Source organism: Cervus elaphus, chromosome 10, assembly GCF_910594005.1.
Source record: "Cervus elaphus chromosome 10, mCerEla1.1, whole genome shotgun sequence".
Taxonomy (NCBI): Eukaryota; Metazoa; Chordata; class Mammalia; order Artiodactyla; family Cervidae; genus Cervus; species Cervus elaphus.
The window spans coordinates 24,110,249-24,134,337 of record NC_057824.1 but is presented as its reverse complement, the minus strand read 5'-3'; the positions used below and the strand labels follow the sequence as shown (position 1 = coordinate 24,134,337).

The 24,089-nt window shown below is 49.2% G+C and overlaps 1 long non-coding RNA gene across 1 annotated transcript; it reads right to left on the bottom strand.

Moving 5' to 3' along the window:
- Positions 1-1,912: 1,912 nt before the first annotated feature.
- LOC122701402 lies at positions 1,913-23,593 on the bottom strand. The gene is made up of 3 exons (XR_006343067.1): positions 23,582-23,593; positions 19,570-19,579; positions 1,913-2,093 (listed from the first exon to the last, which is right to left on the bottom strand). It is a non-coding gene; the product is annotated as an uncharacterized LOC122701402 (long non-coding RNA).
- Between the last annotated feature and the right edge of the window lie 496 nt (positions 23,594-24,089).

Sequence of the window (24,089 nt, the reverse complement as noted above, 5' to 3'; positions counted from 1 at the left end):
AAATGACTGAAGATGTGAACAAGGGGATTAGAAGACTAGGCTTCTAATTTGGTCTTGGCATAGCTAAGCCCTGAGAAGGGCAGTGCCATGTTGGTTTCTTCTAGAGGTGGTGCTTATTTAACTCATACGCAGAGTACATCATGTGAAATGCTGGGCTGGATGAAGCACAAACTGGAATCAAGATTGCTTAGAGAGATATCAATAACCTTGGATATGCAGATGCCACCACCCTTATGGCAGAAAGCAAAGAAGAACTAAAGAGCCTCTAGATAAAAGTGAAAGAGGAGAGTTTAAAAGCTGACTTAAAACTCAACATTCAGAAAACTAAGATCATGGCACCAGGTCCCATCACTTCATGGCAAATAGGTGGGGAAACAATGGAAACAGTGAGAGACTTTGCTTTGGGAGGCTCCAAAATCACTGTAGATGGTGACTGCAGCCATGAAATTAAAAGATGCTTGCTACTTGGAAGAAAAGTTATGACCAACCTACACAGCATATTAAAAAGCAGAGCCATTACTTTGCCAACAAAGGTCCATCTAGTCAAAGCTATGGTTTTTCCAGTAGTCATGTTTGGAGAGAGTCATGTGAGAGTTGGACCATAAAGAAAGCTGAGTGCCAAAGAATTGATGCTTTTGAACTGTGGTGTTGGAGAAGACTCTTGAGAGTCCCTTGGACTGCAAAGAGATCCTACCAGTCCATCCTAAAGGAAATCATCCTGAATTTTCATTGGAAGGACTGATGCTGAAGCTGAAGCTCTAATACTTTGCCCACCTAATGAGAAGAACTGACTCTGGAAAAGACCCTGATGCTGGGAAAGATTGAGGGCAGGAGGAGAATGGGACGACAGAGGATGAGATGGTTGGATGGTATCACCGACTCAACAGATGTGAGTTTGAGTAAACTCCGGGAGTTGGTGATGGACAGGGAAGCCTGGTGTACTGCAGTCTATGTGGTCGCAAAGAGTCAGACACGACTGAGTGACTGAACTGAACTGAGAGGTGGCTTGGTTGGAGTTTCCGATGTAACTGTAGTTGCCACAGGTGATGGGAAGCCTGCTTGTAGGATTTACTCTGCTTGCTCTTAGTGATGCAAGCAGATGGTATTTGCTCACACAGCTCTCCTGCTGCCCTGTAATCAGTAAGGAGGGCTGGGGGAATTTCAGAAGTGGTATGTTTGGGAAAGCCTAGTTTGGGTAAAGCCATCTTCACTGCCCCCCTGGAAAGTGCCCTGTAGCTAAGAATCACCTCTTTCCCATACAGCTCAGCCTCAGGTTTGGTAAGGAGAGGTGGTTAGGGATTTGTGTACTCCTGCAATGTGGGAGACCTGGGTTCAAACCCTGGGTACTCAACACTCCATCCTCAAAGTCAAGGATCAATTCCTACACTGTCTTTACTTCTTTCTTTTTCCTGTGTGTGTGTGTGCTCAGTCATGTCCGACTGTTTGTGACACTGTGGACCGTAGCCCACCAGGCTCCTTTATTCATGGAACTTTCCAGACAAGAATATTGGAGTGGGTTACAATTTCCTCCTCCAGGGGATCTTCCCTTCCAAGGAATCAAACCTGAGTCTCTTGCATCTCCTGTGCTGACAGGTGGATTCTTTACCACTGCGCCACCTGGGAAGCCCTTTCTTTTCTCCAAAATGATAAAAAATAAATCCTGCTAGCCACGCTTGTCCTTCTCCCAAGAGACAATCAAGGGAGGTTTTCTAATATCACACCACACATACTGTTAAGCAGCTAGATTTTCGAAGTTTTCATTTAATGTATTTTGGATATTTTTCAATTTCCCTGCCTGCAAATCTCCTTCCTTTAAAAAAAAAAAAAAAGATTTATCTTTATTTATTTATGGCTGTGCTGGGTCTTCGTTGCTGATTTTCGTGAGCTTTTCTCTAGTTGCGGCGAGTGGGAGCTACTCTCTACCTGAGGTGCACGGGCTTCTCATTGCAGTGGCTTCTCTTGTTGCAGACCACGGGATCTAGGCACGTAGGTTTCAGAAGTTGGTGGCTGACAGGCTTTAGAGCACTGGCTCAATAGCTGTGGGCATGGGCTTAGTTTGTCCTCAGCATGTGGGATCCTCTTAGATCAGGGATCTAATCATGTCCCCCATACTGGCAGGCGGATTCTTTACCACTGAGCCAGCAGGGAAGCCCTCTTTCCTTGTTTTTGATAGAGCTATCATATTGTACAAAATGTGTACAATGTTTCATTGTTGACCTAACCAGCTCCTCTTAAGAATGGACAGTGATGTAACTTTGGTTTTCTTTACCTACAACACTGCAAGGCTCATAACACTTTTAAGTGCCTAGACACTGCTGGTAAGTATTGATCTAGCCTCCCAAAGGTTGAGTCTTTGTTCACACTCTCAGCTACAGTGCAAGACCATAAAGCCGAAGTCTTTTAAGAGAAAAAGGAAATCCTGTTTTCCGTGATGATGACGCTTCCCATCCAGGGAAGAGAGAACCTGACTTCACCAGGAGATCACGTAACTATTTTTGTCCTACTTTCGGTCTCCTAAGAACCTTGTGGGGACAGTGGGAATAACATCTGGCATAGCTACTATAATTGTTATTGACTGTACAAAGGTTTAGTTAGAGCCAAGCCCGGGTGGGATGCCGAGGCGAGGGTGGGGCGGGGAGACCACACTGGCCGGGAGAAGAGGTGGGTGGTTTGAGTGGCCTCCCTGTCCTGTGCAGACCCTCCAGCCAAGCTATCTGGGAAGCCCTGGGCACTCAGGAAATGCTGTAGAATGTATGAATGAATGAAGCGTACCCAGGGTGTGCCCCAAGAGTCTGGGGGGCCGGGAAGCCGCAGGTATGGAATATATTTCTAGGCTTACAAGAGTTGGACACCTATTCTGCCAGGTAAAGAATCCGCCTGCAATGCAGGAGACCCTGGTTCAATTCCTGGGCCAGGAAGATCCCCTCGAGAAGGGACAGGCTACCTACTCCAGTATTCTTGGGCTTCCCTGGTAGCTCAGACAGTAAAGAATCTGCCTGCAATGCGGGAGACCTGGGTTCAATCTGTGGGCTGAAAAGATCCCCTGGAGGAGGGCATGGCAACCCACTCCAGTGTTCTTGCCTGGAGAATCCCCACAGACAGAGGAGCCTGGCAGGCTACAGTCCATGGGGTCACAAAGAGTCAGAAGCACTGAGCAACTTTTACTTCACTTCACACTTTCATAGAATGCTCATAACAGCCCTGAGAGATAGACAAGTATTTAACCTGTTTTCAGATGAGAAAACTGAAGTTTGAGCTAAGTGCTGGTCAGAATACCCAGTACCAAGCAAGCCTTCGAGTAATACTAACACAATTGTGGTTATAACACAGTTTTAATGTCCTCCCACGTACTGTTTTAACCACACTCAATTCATCTCAGCCCTCTTGTCAGTAATCTCCAGTCAGAGACAAGCTTCTTTCTCACCCCACGCACAGAGCTTAGTAATTCCCCCTCCCTGCCTTTGCCCCTGTCAATCCACCCACCTGGAATTCCCTCACCCTTCTCTCTACTTGTCAATAGCCATTATCTACTTCTAGACCTGACCACATATCTGCTTCCTCCAGGAAGGCCCCTCAGATTAACCCACTCACCACTCACCACTTCTATGTTCTCTTCACCTCCACTCCCTGTCCCCTTGCAATCACTGACAACATTGCAGCTTTGTTCGAAGCTTGACATTTTACAAGCATTTTCACACATTGACTAGCACACGTTGGGGAGCCTGGTAAACCTCTCCCAAGCTGTGTGACTCTGGGCAAGTTGATTGACTTCTCTGAGCTTCATCTGTGTCATGGAAGTCAAAGTAAGTCCCTACCCCTTGGAGCTGCCATGAGGCATGGTGAACGAAACCCTTGAGCCCAGCACAGAGTAAGGGTCCAGCCCAGGTTCGTATTGATTATTATGATCTCAAAATGGCCCCAAATGTAGACACTTTGATCTCCATTTTACAGAAAAGGAAACCAAGAAGCACGGGGGTGGAAAATCTGTGAAACTCACAATAACGAACTGAAACCCAGCTTCCGGCCTCTCCACTCCATTCCACCACATCTTTTTGGGGATCCGTTTCTGATACTTCACTTGACGCTCATTGGCGTGTGTATCATTGCGACTTTGAGTTTCCCCCAACAGAAATGACAACGCCCCATGCTTCCTGGGCCTTCCTGACTTTTGAAGGCACACTCACCTAGGCTTTCTCATTTGAGTCACCCAGCAACCCCACAAGGCGGGTAAGGCACAAGGCTGAGGGCAGGAAAACTGAAGCTCAGAGAGGCAAAGCCACTTGCTCGTGATCTCATGACAAAAAGTGAAAACGTCTTCATTGGAACTAGCCCAGAATTTGCCTTTCACATACTTTGTCTCCCCTCTCCCCACCACCAAAATATTCAGCATTCACAGGTGCCCAGTTAGTGTTTATCTGAAGCTGCCACCTTCGGAATGGGTGTTAATAAATGTGAGTTGATGGCCAGCTACGGAGACTCTGAGAAGGGCGGGTGGCTGAGCTGCTGCTTAAACTCATACAACCCTGGAAATTCCTCATCCCCAAGCCAGGCTTGGCAGTGACCCTCCAGGCATCCTCAGGGAAGCGAGTGGTAATTCTAAGTATCCAACATATTTTTGGAGAAAGTGTTTCAAAAACAAGTTTTGGTTTGTTTTCATGGAACTTCCTCCCAAGATGGAGAAACCACAGGGGTGAGTTCTCCTTTCCAAGTAAATGCATGATTCTGCTTCTTCAAATCTGACAGGGCAGTGGACAAAGATCACCCCAATTTCAGCAACGTCTGGTTGCTCCCATCTAGGAAGAAATGTCCACCATTCTTGAATCAACAAGCATGTTGAATCATCCAGGATTTGTCTTTTTTGTGACTGGCTTATTTCACTTAGCATCGTGCTGTGAAGTTTCACCCATGTTCTAGCATGGGTCAGAATTTCCTTCCTCTTTAAGACTGAATAATATTCTGTTGTAGGTAGGTATCACGTTTTGCTGATTTACTCATTCACAGGACACAGGTTGCCTCCATGCTTTAGCTATTGTGAATAATGCTGCTGTGAATCTGGGTGTACAAATGTCACTTTGAGACTTTGCTTTCTGTTCTTTTGGGTGTATAACCAGAAGTGGGATTGCTGGATCATCTGGTAGCTCTATTTTTAATTCTTAGAGGAACTGCTTTACCATTTTCCACAGTGGCTGTACCGCTTTGCATTCCTACCAACAATTCACAAGGGTTCTAATTTCTCCACATCCTTAGCAACCGTTTTTTTTCTTTTAAAATAGTAGCCATGCAGTGAGTATAAAGTGACACCTTATTGCAGGCTTTTCTTCTTAAAGGATTTTTCTGATGTGGACCATTTAAAAAATCTTTATTGAATTTGTTACAATATTATTTCTGTTTTGTGTGTGTGTGTTTTTTTTTTTTTTTTTTTTGACTGTGAGACATCTGGGATCTTAGTTTCCCAAATATGGATCGAACACACACCCCTTGCACCGGAAGGTGAGATCTTAACCACTGGGCCACCAGGGAAGTCCCTCTCACAGTCTTGATTTGCATTTCCTTAATGATCACTAAACCCACTCTAGTGTTCTTGCCTGGAGAATCCCAGGGACAGGGGAGCCTGGTGGGCTGCCGTCTACGGGGTTGCACAGAGTCGGACATGACTGAAGCGACTTAGCAGCAGCAGCAGCCACAGCAAAGATCACTAATGCTGAGCTCCCTTTCATGCATTTATTGGCCTATACTCTTCAGATAAATGACTGAGTTCTTTGCCCATTTTGTATTGGGTTGTTTGGGTTTTTGATTGTTGCATTTTAGGAATTTTCTATATAATCGGGATATTAATCCTTTATCAGTTACATGATTTGCAAATAATCTGGTTATTAATCCCTTATCAGACACATGATTTGCAAATTGTCTTTCATTCTGTGGATTACTTTTTACTCTGTTGATAGTGGCCTTTGGAGGCACAATTTACACTTTTCTCGTTCACATCAGTTTGTCTATAGTTTGGTGGTCGTTGCCCATGCTTTTGGTGTCATATCCAAGAAATGATTGCCAAATCCAGTGTTGCGAACCTTTGCCCTACGTTTTCTTACAGGAGTTAAAACTAGTTCCAGGTCTTTGATACATTTTGAGTTAATTTTATATATAGTGTTAGGTAGAGGTCTAACTTCACTCTTTGGCAGGTTTTTTCTTTCAGGGTTTTTTTAGCACCCTTTGTTGAAAACACTGACTTTCCCCAATTGAATGGTCCTGGCTCCCCTGTTGAAAACCTTTGACCAAATATATGTGTGCACGCTTAGTTGCTCAGTCGTGTCTGACTCCTTGTGAGCCCATGGACTGTAGCCCGCCAGGCTCCTCTGTCCATGGCGTTTCCCAGGCAAGAATATTGAAGTGGGTTCCCATTTCCTTCTCCAGGGGATCTTTCTGACCCAGGGATAGAAGCTGGGTCTCCTGAGTTGCAGATGGATTCTTTACTGTTGGAGCTAACAGGGAAGACCATACATGAGGGTTCAAGTCTACGTGCTTTATTCTATCCTCTTGGTGTGCGTATCTGTGTTTCTGTCAGCACCACACTTTTGCTTACTGTGGCTTCGTAGGAAGTTTTGGAATCAGGAAGTGTGAGTCCTCCAGCTTTGTTTTTTTTGAGGATTATCTTGGCTATTTGGAATCCCTGAGATTCCATATGTACGGATTTTTCTATTTCTGCAAAAAGGTCATGGGGATTTTGATAGGGATTGCATTGACTCTGTGGATTGATTTGGGAAATACTGACAGCTTAACAATATTGTTTTCCAGTTAATGAATATAGGACACATTGTATTTCCATTTATTTATGTCTTCTCTGATTTCTTTCAGCAATGTTTTGAAGTTTTGCTTGTACAAGTCTTTTACCTCCTTGGTCAAATTAATTCCTAAGTATTTTATTCCTTTTGATGCTATTGTATTCTTAATTTCCTTTCTGGATCATTCATTGTTAGTATATGGAAATGCCACTGACTTCTGTGTTGGTTTTGTGTCCTGCTACTTTGCTGAATTCATTTATTAATTCTAACCATTTTTTGGCACGGACTATTTAGAGTTTTCTAAGGAAATGGCAACCCACTCCGGTACTCCTCCCTGGAAAATTCCATGGATGAAGGAGCCTTGTATGCTGCAGTCCATGGTGTTGTCTTGAAGAGTCAGACACAACTGAGCGACTTCACTTTCACATATCAGACCATATCATTTGTGAACAGAGGTAATTTTACTTCTTCCTTTCCAATTTCTTTTCTTGCCTGATGGATTTGGCTAGCACTCCATTTCCGTTTTGCAGAGGTGAGACTCACCATCTTTAACCCGCCAAAAATGCATGGATTTCCCACATCCACTTTTATCTCCTCTTCCATATCTTCCTTCCACTATTCTCTCTTTTTTAAAAAATCCATTCCTGTATATATTATACTGATGAAACCTGTTCATAGAGACCTCTCTAGAAAGAGAACAGGTAAGAGGTCCACCTGTCTTATTTACCTGCTCAGCTTTCTCCTCCAGACAGACATCCATTAACAAATTCAGGGGACCTAATCCCATGAACAAAGCCCTTCCCATCCTACAGTATCCTTCTTCCTTATTACGAGAGCATTGCTGAATAAAACCCATCCTCGCCGCCTTAACTCGTGTGCCGCTTTAACTCATGTCCCGCTTTGTTGATTTTTGATGGGGCGAGCTCGGTCTCTCCATCTTCTGATCTCCTGCTGGGGTCCCAGATTGGCCAATGGAAGCTGGGGGGCTCAGAGCCTGCCTGCTGACATGGTCCTTAAGGGTCAGAGCCCTGTGCAGAGCAAGTGTGGGAGGTGATGAAGGCAGAAGGGTCCGTGCAGAGGGCAACAGCGGGCACACTCTGCCTCCTCTGGGGTCCTCTCACTGCAGCCTAGCAGTCATGTCATGGCTTTGCTTCAGCAGCACCATCTTGAAATGACCCCCCTCCACCCCATTAACCTGCCCCGGCCCCTGGAGATTGTGATCCAGGTGACAGACCCCCTTCCCATCCACTGTGTGTCTTAGCCAGGCTAAGCCATCCCAGCTCTCCAGGGTGTCAAACAGAGGAAGAGGCTCCATCCATGCCCTCAGGCCACACAAGTTCTGGCTTTGAAGTTCCTGTGTCTGGCCTGCATCCAAATCCCAGAGGAGAAGTCACAGCTCAGACCAACCCCAGCTCTCGGTTTCAGGCTGAGTGTGGGAGGTCAAGGCCAAGCTGAGATCAAGGAAACGTCTCCTGGTTCTGCAACTTTCAGGAAATCCCCTAAAAGTCCCAGAGGTCGGTTGGCTTGGGGGTGGAGGTGGGGTGAGGGGAGAGGCTTGGAAGCTGCATGAAGCCCCACTGCTAGCCTCCCTTGCTCCAGATTTGGGGGGTGTGTTAGCAGCCTGAGGTCACCAGCCTCCTTCTTGGGCCTTCTTGCCTCCTCTTGCGAGACATGGAAGCAGAATAAAGGATTCCTGAGAGATGAGGCAATCTGCTTCCTTCTCGAAGCTGGTCTGGCCCTTCTCTGATGTACAGAGAAGGCAGTGCTCTGACCTGGTGGGAGGGGAGCAGGGAGAGAAGAGGACTCCTCTGTGCTGCAGGGAGGCAGGGAGTCCTGGTTATGAAGATGGGTCACCAGGGTGGAGGATATTTTACATCCAGAAAGGAACATGAACTTGTGCTATGAAAAGGCAAAACAGTGGTTCCCCTTGCGGGAGGGCATTGGGGGCTGGAAACAGCATGCATCTTGATTCTGGGAGCTGGTGACATGGGGCTGCTCTGCTTGTGAAAACACATGAAGTTGTACACTTATGATTCTGCACTTTTCTGTATGTATTGTTATGTTCGACTTCCATCAAAAATTTTTTTTAATTAGTTTTTCCTGGCCATGCCATGAGGCATGTGGGTTCTTAATTCCCTGACCAAGGATTGAACCCACGCCCCCTGCATTAGAAGTGTGGACCACCAGAGAAGCCCCTTAAAAAAATTTTTTTTTTATTCAATATGGCTTTGGAGAAGAATCTGGCAGTTTCTCGAAAGACATATAAACCTAGCAATCCCACTCCTAGGTATATACCCAATAGAATTGAATAAAAAATCTTTCCACACTAAAATGTATACAGGAATGTTCATAACAGTTTATTCAGAAGAGCCAAAAACTGGAAACAACCCAAATGGCTAAATCAAGTGTGATCTACCCATGCAACAACAACAACTCCCATATAATCAAATATTATTTGCCCTTCAAAAGGAGTGAAGCATTGATATATGCTACAACATGAACGAACCTTGAAAATACCATGCTAAGTGAAAGTAGCCAGAGCGGAAGGACAAAGCCAGACACCACATATTGTATGATTCCATTTATATGAAATGTCCAAATAGGCAAATTCATGGAGACAAAATAGATTAGCAGGTGCCTTGGGCTGGGGAGGAAGAAGATTTGGGGGGATAGTGAATTGGGTATACAGTGTAACTTGGACCATTGGAAATGTTCTAAGGTTGACTACGGTGACGGTTAGACATCGCAGTTCATATACTAAGAGCCATTGAATTGCATATTTTAAGTAAATCAGTCCTATAGTATAGGAATAACACCTCAGTAAGTCTGGTCTAATAATTCGGGAGGGCAGAGCATTAGAAAGAGTACCAGGCCATCAGAATGAACACCAGACAGGCACATCCATAGGGCTACACTGGTGCCTACCAGATGACCCCAGCTGCTGGGCAAACAGGAGTGTCTGTTGGTTTCTCAGGCCCAGGAAGACTTCAGATCACAAACTGGTTCTACGATCTTGAATGCAGGAAACGGAAACAAAAGGGGGCCCAACCAGTATGCTCCCCAGAAAGGAACCATGAAAAAAGGATATGGGTGGGAATGTTTATTTGCGAAGCTATTCCAAGGAGGAAAGGTCACCTCATGGCGAGGGAGCTGGGTGTTTACCCTCCACTGCAGGGCTGCTCCTGGGGCAGGAGGAAGTCGGGAAAGGCCTAGTTGTTCCCAGCAGACATGATTATCTATCTCTTGTTGTTGTCCAGTCACTCGGTTGTGTCTGACTCTGCAACCCCATGGACTGCAGCGCGTCAAGCTTCCCTGTCCTTCACCATCTCCCAGAGTTTGCTCAAACTCATGTCCATTGAGTCGGTGACGCCATCCAACCATCTCATCCTCTGTCGTCCCCTTCTCCTCCTGCCTTCAATCTTTGCCACCATCAGGGTCTTTTCTAATAAGTCAGTTCTTCACATCATGTGGCCAAAGTATTGGAGCTTCAGCTGCAGCATCAGTCCTTCCAATGAATATTCAGGGTTGATTTCCTTTAGGATTGACTGATTTGATCTCCTTGCAGTCCAAGGGACTCTCAAGAGTCTTCTCCAATGCCACAGTTCAAAAGCATTAATTCTTTGGTGCTCAGCTTTCTTTATAGTCCAACTCTCACATCCATACATGACCACTGGAATAGCCATAGCTTTGACTAGACAGACCTTTGTCGACAAAGTGACGTCTCTGCCTTTTAATCTGTCTCTCACATGCCTTTATTCATGCAACCTCTGTTTACTGAGCACCTACTATGTTCCAGGCCCTAGTAGGGGACCCCGAGGAGGAAACAAACCCAACTTGACCCCAAAAGACTCTCATAATGAGTCTGCAGTGCCCACAAACCACATGGGAAAGTCTTTCTGTTAGAATCCTTACCAGAAAATGCTTCTATTAGAATCGTGCCTGCCGGGGGGTGTGGGGGGCTGCCTATCTGTCATCAGCATGGGCTGCCTGAGCCCCAGCTCCCACCCTTCCCCCACACTGTCCCACCGTTGGCCCTGCCCCTCTTTTCTGACGTCCTTATGGCTTGAGCAGATACCTACCGGCTTCTGTTCTCGATGGTAACGTTTCCTTCCTCTAAAAGCAACAGGATGGGGTGTGGCTTGCTACTTGGAATATCATTCAACACTTAGACCAACTCATCCTGATTGGGGCTGCAAGTCCTGCATTTCTGGAACTCCCTCTGACCAGGAAAACTGGGGTGGGGGTGTCACCTCAGAGCTCTGACCCTGGTTTGTTTCTCCACCACCTGCCCCCAACTAAACCAGTGCTTCTTAACCTTGGTTTCCCATTGGCATCACCTGGAGGACTTTTTAAAAAACGGCCGCTGGGCTTCCCTGGTGGCCCAGTGGGCCAAGAATCTGCCTGCCGATGCAGGAGACATGGGTTTGATCCCTGATCTGGGAAGATCCCACATGGCGTGAAGCAACCAAAGTCGTGCAGTGCAACGACTGAGCCTGAGCTCCAAAGCCCAGGAGCCACAACTACTGAGCCTATGTGCGGCAGCTCCTGAAGCCCACACGCCCTGGACCCCGTGCGCTGCAATAAGAGAAGCCACTGCAGTGAGAAGCCCGCACGCCACAACTGGAGAAAAAGCCCAGACAGCAATGAAGACCCAGAGCAACCAAAAATAAATAAACCAAAAAAAAAAAAAAGGGTAAGGCAACAAGCTCATTTTTTTTTAAGAAAAATGCTGCTGGTCCTACTTCAGACCAGTCCAGAGTCTCAGGGATCTTGTGGGCCAGGGTCTTGTGAAAAAATCTCCAGGGGACTCTAAACATGCTGCTGGATTGAGAGCTCCAGGCCATGAGAGAATGAGGCCAAGTTTAGCTGGGGGTGGATATTGGTCTTCTAGATCAGGTGGGAGCTGAGGAGGAGTGGACAAGGACCTGGCTGAGGTCACTGGCTCATCCATTCATTCACCAGCTCTGGACTGAGGGCCTATTGCGGGTCAGGTGACGTGTCGGGGCTGAGATACAGGGTGGGGCAAAGAGGACAGTTAGGACCTGCTTTCATTCCAGTGGGGGACACAGACAGTAAGCAGAGAGGTCGCCTGAGTACTTTCTGATGGCAATGTTCAGTTGAGTGATGTGTTGATTACTGGGGTCTGTGGGGTGCAGAGCAACTCAGATACTGTCTTAGCTTCCTGGGACTACTGTAACAGGACCACTAACTTGTTGCTGTTATTCAGTCGCTAAGTCGTGTCCTACTCTTTGCGACCCCATGGACTGCAACACGCCAGGCTTCCCTGTCCTTCACTATCTCCTGGAGTTTGCTCAAAGTCATATCCATTGAGTCAGTGATGCCATCCAACCATCTCATCCTCTGTCGCCCCCTTCTCCTTATGCCCTCAATCTTTCCCAGCATCAGGGACCACCAGATGGGTGGCTTAAAACAACAGGAATGCATTCTTTCACAGTTCCAGAGGCCAGAAGTCTGAGATCAAGGTGTTGGCAGAATTGGTTCCCTCTGGAGGGTCTAGGGCAGCAGTCCTCAACCTTTTGGGCATCAGGCACTGATTTAATGGAAGACAATTTTTCCATGGACAGGGGGTAGGGGGGTTGAGGGGATGGTTTGGGGATGATTCAAGCCCTTTACATTTTTTGTGCACTTTACTTCTAATCTAATGCTGCTGCGGAGCTGACGGGAGGTACTGGTACATGGTCTGGAGTCTGGGAACCCTGCTCTAGAGGGTAATCTGCCCCACACCTCTCTCCTAACTTCTGGGGGCCACTGATGTTCCTTGGCTTGTGAAGGCATCTTTCCAGTCTCTGCTTCCATCCGCACATGGCCTTTTCCTCCGTGTCTGTGTCTTGACAAGACTTTCTTCTGTGTGTGTGTGTGTCCTCTCTTCTTCTTAAAAGGACACCAGTTGCTGGATTTAGCCCTCCTTCCCCCAGCAGTCCCCCATCGGTAATCCAGGAAGATGATCTTATTTCCAGATCCTTAATTATACCTGCAAAGACACTTATTCCAAATAAAGTCACATTCTCAGATTCCAGGGGTTAGGATGTGGACAGATCTTCTCTGGGGCTGCAAGTCAACTTCCTACAGATATTTTGGGCAAGGAAGGCCTCTAAGAGTGTGTCTGGGTGTGAAGTGTTCCAGAAGCTGACCCCAAGGAATGGGGGGGTGGGGTGGGGTGGCAGGAAGTGCTGCTGGGAGGCAGGGAAGAGAGACCTTGAACAGCGGGCATCCATCCCACTGGGGCTCCCAGGAGGCTGCACAGAACCAGAGCGTCAGAGACACCCATCCACCCAGGGATGAGGGTATTGAGGCATTTAGACACCAGCTCTTGAAAGTCATTGGTGCAGGGAGCTCCTAGGGGTTTACTGCCCCACTGCTGGGCCTGATGGCTTTTGGAAGACAGAGAAAGCCCCCAGCAAAGAATGGCAGGTGTTTGCAGGCTGGGAACCACAAATGCCCAGAGGTGCGGGGTAGGGGGTGGGCACCAACTGTGGCTGTTCCAGGTGGTGACATTTGAGGAGCCACCTGAAGGATGTGACACTGTTGGTCTGTGATAAGCACGTCAGGACATGTTGGGGACACATCAGGCACAGAAGAAAGAGCAACTTCCCCCTCCGCCCCCACACCCCCCAGGCAGAGGTAAGTTCTCTGAGCCCAGAGAACAAGGATGGAAGTACAGCTGGGGAGGAAGTACAGCTGATGGAAGTTGCCTGGGGAGGGGGTGGGGGGCGGCAGGAGCGGGTGGAGGCATCTCCTGGGGGCATCACACAGAGCCCAGAGCTGAGATTGGATTATGTGGATGGGAAGCCTTTGGAGAGTCTGAAGCGGGAGTCCAACAAGATCCAGTTACAGTTTGACAACAGTCTCACCTTGAGTGAGGGCCAGAAGGTGTGTTGCAGGAGGGGGAGAAGGAGAGAAAGCGGAGAGACTGAGTGAATCGGGGTCCGGCTCTTTCTTGTCCAGCAGCGTGGCCCCAGGCCAATGCCTTCCCTTCCCCGGGTGTGAGCTTCCATCAGAAAAATGAAGGCCACAAGCTGAGTCCTGTTGGTTGGAGGAGGACGTCTGGGGATGCTGTTGAGGTCCTGGGAGCAGAAGCGCCCTGAGCACAGCTGGGGGAGGACCTCGTGGCTGTGCTGGGGACAGTAGGGGGGCCTTGACACAGCCCCTCAGGCAGAAGTGGTCAATCAGCTTCAAGGTGGGGCCTTTCTCAAGGTCTCTGCTGGGTGGCTGGGGTTTTTCCAAAAGCGAACTTAGTTAAAACTATGAATTGAGGCCGTGTCTTAGAGGCATGAAGACCAAGTGAGTCTGAGAAGTGAAGATTGAGTCTTTGATGTCCCTTGGCCACGTCCAGCCAGCCTGGGGGTTGGCCGCTCACCTCGTTCGGGGCTCTGAAAGACAGGAGCTAATGTTGATTATTCTCTGAAACTGGCAATATCGCACTTACTCAACATTCACACCTGAACGTGCAAAGTGTTGCGCTGAATTCTGAGGGAAGCTGAGTAATTATAGACATTTGGGTTTCCCCAGATGGAGTCCAAGTGTAGTCATGTTGCAGTTAATGCCCCAAATCTCAATCTGCCTGACCCCTCCTGCCTACCAGGAGGTCCAGCCTTGTCTATCATTCCTCTCCCCCAGCAGATCCAAGAACCCCCGTGGTGGCGACAGGTACCTGGTAATGCTGGATGCTCATTTTTCAGGGGTTTGTCATATGCCAGGCACAGCGCTAAGCACTTTTCATGAGGGAGGGCTGTCATTCTTATTTTTTAGTCAAGAAGATGGGACCCCAGAGGCATTAACTCACCTTGGGGAAGACGCTGATAAATATCCATCAAAAGCTGTCTTCTCAATTCTCTATAAACATAGGATTCAAGAGGGAGAGGACATAGGTACACTTACGGCTAGTTCATGTTGATGTCTGGTAGAAATGAAACCAATATTGTAAAGCAATTACCCTTCAGTTAAAAATAAATAACTTAAAAAACTTGACTGGAAAAAAAAAAAGTAAGATTGTAGCCAGGCACACAGCTGGACCACATTTCCCAGCCTCCCTTGCATTTGTGTGTGGTCATGTGACCAAGTTCGCTCCAGTGGCATCTCTGCCGCTCCTGGGTCCTTTAAGAGAGTGGGTCTCCCTCCCCCGTGTTCTCTTTCCCCTTCCATTTCTGGGTGTGGAAGACAACAAGGCCCAAGGGCAATGGAGCCACGGGACAGAAAGAGCCTGTGTGTGTGCTGGTTGCTCAGTTGTATCTGCTCTTTGTGACCCCACGGACTGTCGGCAGCCAGGCTCCTCTGTCCATGAAATTCTCCAGTAAAGAATACTGGTGTGGGTTGTCATTCCCTTCTCCAGGGGATCTTCCCCACCCAGGGATCGAACCTGGGTCTCCTGCATTGCAGGCAGGTTCTTTACCCTCTGAGCCCCCAGAGGAGCCCAGAAATAGCTTGGGTTCTTTGAAGTGGAGAACTACCCTGCCAGCCTGAACATCAACTCAGGGCTACTAAGGGAGCAGGAGAGAATTTCTATCATGTTAAGGCTCAGAAAATGTAAGGTCTGTTTGTTCAAACAGCCTAGCCCAGGCTAAGGCCCAATGCTCAGAGCTGTGGCAGAGCTGGGACAGGAACCAGATTGTCAGACTCCAGGGGTATCAGCTGTGATGTGCTCTGGTGTGCGGCCTCGAGGTTGGCCCTACAAGCAGCGACACCCCCACGCACCAAGCTTCAGTTCGTTCTTCCATGTCTGCTGGCCTCAACCACCCTCAGCTGCTAGCAGGTTTAGTGTCAGGGGTGCAGAGGGTGGGATTGGGGCCGTCTCACAGCTGCCACCATGAACCCATGGAGCTGCACAGGGCACAGATAGACCGGCTAGTGCTGTTGGTCAAGCTGGGATTTCTAGTTCAAACCTTGAGGTTCTCAAAGGTCAAGGCTGCCACCTGCCACCACAGCACTGTTCCTCCCTGGGGTCGGTGTCTGTGAGCATCTCCCAGACCACACCGCTGCCTTCTTCTTCGAGACATCCTCCCAGCAGGTGATCCACAGCAAGGCTGCCTGGACCCCCAGCCACCCGCACATAAGCATCTTAAGTGTTCAGATGACTGGGGTGGGGACCACTTTTATCACCTTTGCACATGCAACCAGAGCACCACTCCTTTCTGTCCCCTCCTTCAGCGTTGAATCAAATTCACCACTTGAGGACCACATTTCCTCATGAAAGTGAAAGTAGCTCAGTCATGTCTGACTCTGTGCGACCCCATGGACCATAATCCTCCAGGCTCCTCCATCCTTGGGATTCTCCAGGCAAGAATATTGGAGTGGGTTGCCATTCCTTTCTCCGGGGTGTCTTCCCCACCCAGGGATCAAACCTGGATCTCCTGCATTGCAGGCATATTCTTTACCATCTGAGCCACCAGGGAAGCCCAAAGTTATCCTCATTTCTGGTGTCCCTTCCTGCTTCCCAGGTGACTCAGAGGTAAAGAATATGCCTTCAATGCAGGAGACCCAGGTTTGAGCCCAGTATGGGAAGACACCCCGGAGAAGGGAATAGCAACCTAACTCCAGTATTCTTGCCTGGAAAATCCCAAGGATGGAGGAACCTGGCAGGCTATGGTCCATGGGGTCGCAAAGAGTCAGACATGACTGAGCATCCGCACTGCACTTCCTGCCTACAGATGCTACATTTCTTGAGCTGTGGTTTCCGAGCTGGGAGTCCCATTTGTCCCAGGGCTCCTCAGCCCCTCTGTAGGTGAGGCTGGCAGGTATGAGGGCTCTGCACAGCCACCTGCGACCTGTCCTTGAGTACCAGCCGGGTCAGGGGACCCATGGATTGGGGGCGGATGTGTACAGTTCACGCCCACCCCGGCAGCTCCAGTCCAGCTAACGTGGTCCGCATATGGATAAAGGAATACCCTGAGAGACCAATCTACACCACGCACGTGGGTGGCAGATGTGGGCTGAAGGCTCTGTTTTCAGTGTATCCCATGGATGGTGAGCACAGCAGAGGCTCACAGCTTTCAGATCCCTTCCCACCTTCATGCCCAGCAGCCCCCTGTGAACTTTCACTCCCAACAGCACCACCAACTCCTCTTTCCTGGAGGACGACCTTCCTGCTGCTGGAACCTGCTTTGCCTTTGTGTGGCCGGAGCTGCAAGTGCCCAGGAATTCCTGACCCTGCTGGGGGCAGCCCTTATCCAATGGCTGGCTGATGCATGGCAGGGGACCGTGGTGGTGGCGGGTAGGGGCGGGTACAAATATTTCCACTCCTTTCCCCCTCGTGGAGACTCTGAGTGAGCCACAGTTACCTTCTGGGCTGCCTTGTTCCCTCCCTCCCCACATTCATATATGTTAAAATCCCAGCCCCTAGTCCCTCAGAATGAGACCTTGTCTGGAAGTAAAATCACCATGGCCGATGTAAATATTTAAGATGAGGTCACACTGGGGTAGGGTGGGCCTTCAATCCGGCATGACTGGTATCCCTCTAAAAAGGGGAAGCACGCACACAGGGCGAATACCATGAGAAGGATGGAGTCATGCCGCCACAAGCCTAGGAACCACTAGCAGCCGGGAGAGGGGCCCGGACAGACCCCTCCCTGGTGCCTTCATAGGGGGCCTGGCCCTATGGACAATCTTGACCTTGGACTTCTGGCCTCCAGACTGAGAGACAAAAAAATCTGTTGTTTAAGCTGCCCAATTTGTGGTACTTCATTGTGGCAGCCGTAGGAAATTAACTAAATTAATGAAACTAAAAGACACTTGCTCCTTGGAAGGAAAGCTATGATGAATCTAGGCAGCATATTGAAAAGCAGAGACAACACTTTGCCAACAAAGGTCTGTATAGTCAAAGCTATGGTTTTTCCAGTAGTCATGTATGGATGTGAGGGCTGGACCATAAAGAAGGCTGAGTGCCAAAGAATTCATGCTTTCAAAGTGTGGTGCTGCAGAAGGCTCTTGAGAATCCCCTGGAGATCCAACCAGTCCATCCTAAAGGAAATCAGTCCTGAATGTTCATTGGAAGGACTGATGCTGAAGCTGAAACTCCAATACTTGGCCACCTGACCCGAAGAACTGACTCATTGGAAAAGACCCTGATGCTGGGAAAGATTGAGGACAGGAGGAGAAAGGGATGACAGAGGATGAGATGGTTGGATGGCATCACCAATTCAATGGACATGAGTTTAAGCAAACTCCAGGAGATGGTGAAGGACAGGGAAGCCTGGCACGCAGCAGTCCATGGGGTTGCAGAGTCAGACACAACTGAGCGACTGAACAACAACAGGAAGATAATACACCTTCTGTGGGACTTTACCTAACATCTCACGTCTGCCTTGTCTTCTTCCCTCTGCTCTAAAACCTCACGCTCATATGAATCCTTGTCAGTGGGTAGGGTCTGCTTCTGGGGAGTCCCACCTTAGACGGTGGGTTTTTTCTTTGTTTTAATTTCTGTTATGGTTGTTGCTTTGTGTTTTGTTTGGCTGCACTGGGCCTCTGTTGCTGTGCATGGGCGTCTCACTGCAGTGACTTCTTTCGTTGCAGGGCACGGACTCCAGGGCACGCAGGCTTCAGCAGTTGCAGCATGCTGGCTTAGCATCCCACGGCATATGCGACCTTCCTGGACCAGGGATCAAACCCGTGCCCGCGTCATTGGCAGGTGGATTCTTAACCACTGAACCACCAGGGAAGTTCCAAGACAGTGGGTTTTAAGCAGAAGCAAACTTACCGGGAGCAGACAGCGAACAGAAATGAACAAACTGTTTGCTGGCTATAGGGGACCTCATTTAGAGGGGGACAGCCCCCACTTAGCTCTGCCATGGGGGATGGCAGACTCTACATTGCCTGGGTGCCCAATTTCTCAAGAGAAACCAGAAATAAGGATTTAAAAAAAAAAAAGAAGGTGACATCTGATTTTTAAATATTGGCAATTAATTCCATAGACTCCATCTGTTGGCTCTTTTAAGTGACTCGGGTCTGACCCAAACACGCCTGGAGACAAAACTCAGCACTCTGGCCAATGCCATGCAACCTTGGGTCAAGAGCTTGGCTGTAGAGCCCAGCATTACATGACGAGCAGAACTCTGATCAAGAGGCAGGAGACTTGAGATCTGTTCGGGGTTTTACAACGTGTTTGCTCTGCCCCTGCTCTAAAAACCCTCTCTGAGCCTCAGTCTCCCCATCCATAGAATGGACACAGTCCAGCTTGTCTCCTGGCGTGGTCATAGGACAGATTGACATAATTTATTTAGCATACAGGATAGACCAGCAATGTTCTGAGCACATAGTAAAATATTAACTCTTTCACTCTCCCCATCAGTGCTCAGAAGGAGATGCCACAAGTATCCTCATTTACAGGCAAGAAAACTGAGGCTGGGAGATTTAATAACTTGCCCAAGATCTCCTGGCTGATAAGCAGAGGAGCTGAGCTTTGAATTCGGTCAAGCTGTGAGTCTGTGTTCTCAGCCACCGCACTTGGCTGCCTCTCAGGACTCACTAAAATATTTTACAAACTGCTTTTTATTGCGTTCTTTTGCAAGCGGGGAAGCAGGGATGGAGGGGTGGGGCCCCTTGGCTTTTTCTTAAGGCACTCTCTCAGCTGACAGCCACTCCCAGGAGGAACTGAGCTGGGCTGATGCGGTGGGGCAGGCTTCCTGATCCCATCTTGACCGGGGCCAGTGCTGGATCCAAACAACTCTCAGCACTTTTCTTCTCATCAGAGCATTTCCCGTAAGTGGTGGCTTTCTGCCTGCTGGCTCTCTGACCTGCCAGGGCTGGCAGCCAGACAACACGTGGGCTTCTCCTCCACGAGACCCGTGCTTCTGAACTGGAAGTTCGGCTGCCTGGCCCCACTACCCGTCCCATTCCAATCTGTGTCCGTGATGCATGCGTTTCTGAGAAAAACTTGGATTCAGATCACACCCACCCAGCGGGGAGTGGAATCCAGGCCTCTGTTTGCCCTGACCCGAAATATCTTCTGCACAGTGGGTAGATATCTGCTGCCTGGCACATTCCCCAGAGTCTCTCATCTCTTCATCGCTTACTCACCAGACACTGTTCCAACGTCCAGAGTATGCCTGACCCTTTACTAAGTGGACAGAAGGGACATTTGTTTTTATTTTTTAAGCTTTTTTTTTTTTATGTGCACCATTTTTAAGGTCTTCATTGAATTTCTTACAATATTGCTTCTGTTTTATGTTTTTATTTTTTCACCATGAGGCATGTGGGATCTTAGCTTCCTGACCAGGGACTAAGCCAGCATCCCCTGCATTGGAAGGTGAAGTCTTAACCCCTGGACCACCATCCCAGGGTCACCTGTTCTTACGGAGATAATATTTGAGTGGTGGACAGTGGAGGAGAAAGATTGATGAATAAGAAACCAAGATAATTAGACATCATGGAAAGTGCTAGAAAGAGGACAAAACGTTTCTAGATTCCAGACCCTAGAGAGGAGTGATTGGGAGGAATGTGAGCGATTGGATGGAACACGGGCTGGGAGTCAGCAAAGTCTTTTTGAAGAGAGACCTCATCATATTGTCAGTCCTAAGAAAATCTGGGGAGATAGGGTACTCTTGGAAGGGGAAACAGAAGGTGCAAAGGCCCTGAGGCAGGAAGAAGAATGGTGCTTCTGGAAATCTTAGACTCTGGCCCAGGGTTCCAGAGAATGATGGGTGGAGGAGGGTGAGACAGAAAAGATCAGTAGGGCCCCATCAAGCAGAGTCCACTTGCATCATCTTCTCCAGCGGGGGCAGGACACAAACTGGACCTCCAGCTGCTGGGAGAAAGACCAGCATTGTGATCTTCCCAGCACTGCACTCGTGGGAGGGACCTGCCAAGCTCCCAGCACTCCAAGAGGAGGCCAGAGCTCAAGATGAGTACCAACCTCCGCCCGCTCTCCCTGAAACAGCCCTGCCGTGAACTTGACATTTCAGCCCTTGGCCCAGCCCTTGAGTGATAAGAGGCCTTCTTCTCTGGCCTGTTGTCTGACTCCTCCACAGCCTGGAGAGATCTCAGATAGCTTGGGAGGCCAGGTCGGACATATCAAAGCTTGCCTGTCCCTTTTGTCCCCTGCTTTGGAATCTCCCCTCTCCGGGGAGTGGCCTGCTGGCCTAGCGAAGGCCTCCCACCTCATTCCGTGTGAGAGCAGAGACCAGAGCAAAGAGCAAGCTCCTGGCACAATGAGGCAGGATCACTGGACTTGAGAGAAGAAGACCTCTGCATGGTTAAGCAGCCAGCAGGGCTCATGTGAAAGGACAGGCAGTGAGCCAGCTGCAGGAAGGAGCAAAAGCATCCGGCTCTTTAATTCTCTTACCTCCCCACCAGGCAGGGGTCCGTGTCATTAGGACAGCAGGTAAGTAACTCGCAGACCTCACCAGGCCCTAAGCACTGCAGACTTTCTGCTCTTTATCTTGTGGGTCAAGGGCGGCTGGCCAGAGGGTTAAGCAGCAAGCAGAGGGGGTTTGATCAGACCCGGGGCTGGAAGAGGCCCCGAGCTGCCCCCATCCCCCACCAGGCAGGAGCAGGGGCAGGAAGCAGCAGCCCCAGGCCTGCCTTTCCCAGGCCAGCAGCCCCTCTCACACTCAGCCGGGCACTCCCGCTGGTCCCTAAGATCTGCCCACCTGGCAGTCCCCCTGCACCCCCATCCCAAGTTGGGGCTCCACATCTAACAAGTAAGAATAAGAGAGCCTGGTGGAATTGAACTGGAGGTAAGCAACTTTTTAGGATAAGTATGTCCCATGCAATATTTGGGACATGGCACCAACCGTGTTAGTCACTCAGTCATGTCTGACTCTGCGACCGCATGGACTGTAGCCCGCCAGGCTCCTCTGTCCATGGGATTCTCTGGGCAAGAATATTGGAGTGAGAAGCTGTTCTCTTCTCCAGGGCTCTTCCTGACCCAGGGATCGAGTATGGGTCTCCCACATTTCGGGCAGATACTTGACTGTCTGAGCCACAAGGGAAGCCCATTTGGGACACACCTATGCTAAAAAATTATGGGTTGTTTATCTCAGCTTCAGGTTTACCTGGTGTCCTCTATTGCACCTGGGAACCCTATGACTCCAGGCCCCTGAGGCTGCCCACCTGCTCCCGTGCCTCTCACCTTCCTGCTACCCCACAGAAGCTGCACCCACTTCACAGACCTCCTCCCACCTGACCCGGGCCCTGTCCCTCTCCAGCCACGACAGGTGCCCAGGAAGGCAGGGCAGAGAGCCGAGGGGGGACGTGGGTTCCTCCCATGGGCTGCCCGTGGGGCGCCCACACACCTTCCTGATGGCAGGTGGAACACGGAATGGAGTCCTTGATTTCTATTCAGATGGACCTCAGCTGTGGCTGGGTCTCTATTTCCCCATCTGTGAGATGGGTAGAGAGAGAATCGCTGTCCTACACACCCCCGGGGCCTTCACTCACCTGCTCTTCCACTTCCTCCGAGTGTGAGTCTAGACACAGGGTCCTTCCCTCCCAGAGCTGAGATTCTAGTTCTCAGAGAATATCAATGACCAAACACAGCAAGCAGGAGGGATGAATTAGGGGGCATGTGAAAAGTCCCTCAAGAACTCAAAACAGAGACAGCAAAAGGTGTAGAGACAGTAGTTGGGTCATCAGGCTGGGGGTCTGGAAGGGAGGCTTGGAGCCTCCTTGTTATCAGCACCATGATAAATCAGTGTGTGCAAGAGGGAACACTGATGCAGGAAAACAAAAACAAAACCAAAAACAGCCTGTGCAAAGGCCCTGAGGAAGGAAAGACCCACGCGGGTATGTTGTGATGACTGGTGGAATCTGGCCAGCACGCAGACGCAAAGTGAGCCTCTGAGCTGAAAGAGGGGAGCTTGTCCTGCCCTGCAAAGCTGTATGAGCTAGCGTGGGAGTCTGGGGTCCACCTGATGGGAGGAGGAAGGTGAGAACCACTTCCCTGAGGATGGAGACCCAGGTTTCCTGCTCCTACCTCTGCACAGGGCAGGGTACAGCTCTGGCGGCAGAAATGGAAGGGGTGGAGGGCCCTGTGAAACCTGTGCGAAGCGGAAAGATAAGAGGGCTTGGGAAAAGTCTTGTTTGCTGGGGGCTCTGATGAGACTCCTGTAACAGTTTGTAGATAAGACCTAGTCCTTGCTGTTTATCCAGCACCCAGGCTTCCCTGGTGCCTCAGATGGTAAAGAATCTGCCTGCCAGTGCAGGAGACTGGGGTTCAGTCCCTGGGTGGGGAAGATCCCCTGGAAAAGGGTATGGCAACCCACTCCAGTATTCTTGCCTAGAGAATTCCATGAACAAAGGAGTCTGCTGGGCTACAGTCCATGGGGTCGCCAAGCGGCTGAACATGACTGAACCGCACACTCCGTGTGTTCTGACTGAACACTTAGCTCTGTGCAGGTCCGTACCTTGCAGTGGTGTTTTTTTGGCAAGTCAGCTGCCCCTGGGGGAGAGCTGGTGGGGTGCAATGCCCTACATAGCAGTCTGAGAATGTGGGGTCCCCCACCCCCAGGGAAGCCACAGGACACCGACCATGAGAAGATGCAAAAGACCAAGACTCTGGGTCCTTCACGAACACATTGTAAGACAACAGAGGGGAGAGGAACCTTCTGGTTTAGAGATCTATCTGTGTAGAGGACTTCCCTGCTGGCTCCATGGTAGAGAACCCGCCTGCCGAGCAGGGGAAGCAGGTTCGATTCCCGGGTCAGGAAGATCCTCTAGAGGAGGAAAGCCAACCCACTCCAGTATTCTTGCATGGAAAACCCCATGGATAGAGGAGCCTGGCAGGCTACAGTCCATGGGGTCGCAAAGAGTCAGACACAATTTAGTGACTAATTAACAAGTTTGTGCATTACTCACCTGCATGGCATGGCCCTGCTTGGGATGGGACTGGAACAAACTATGGGAAATAAAAATATTTGAGACAATCAGGAAATGAACCTTGACAGGATTTTGGATACGATCTCTAACACAAAGGATTATTATTCATTGAGTTAGGTGTGATGATATTGAAGCTTTTAAAAATGGACATAAAATTTGAATCACGTACAATTCATCCTTTTAAAGTGTAACATGCAGTGAGTTTTAGGATATTCCCAAAGCTGTGAAATCATCACTACTATCTAATTCAGGAACATTTTCATCACCCACAAAAGAAACTTTGTACTAATAGGCAGTCATCCCCCTATTATTCAGTTACTCAGTCATGTCCAACTCATTGTGGCCCCATGGACTGTAGCATGCCAGGCTTCCTTGTCCTTCACCATCGCCTGGAGTTTGCTCAGATTCATGTCCATTGAGTCAGTGATACCATCTAACCATCTCATCCTCTGTCATCCCCTTCTCCTCCTGCCTTCAATCTTT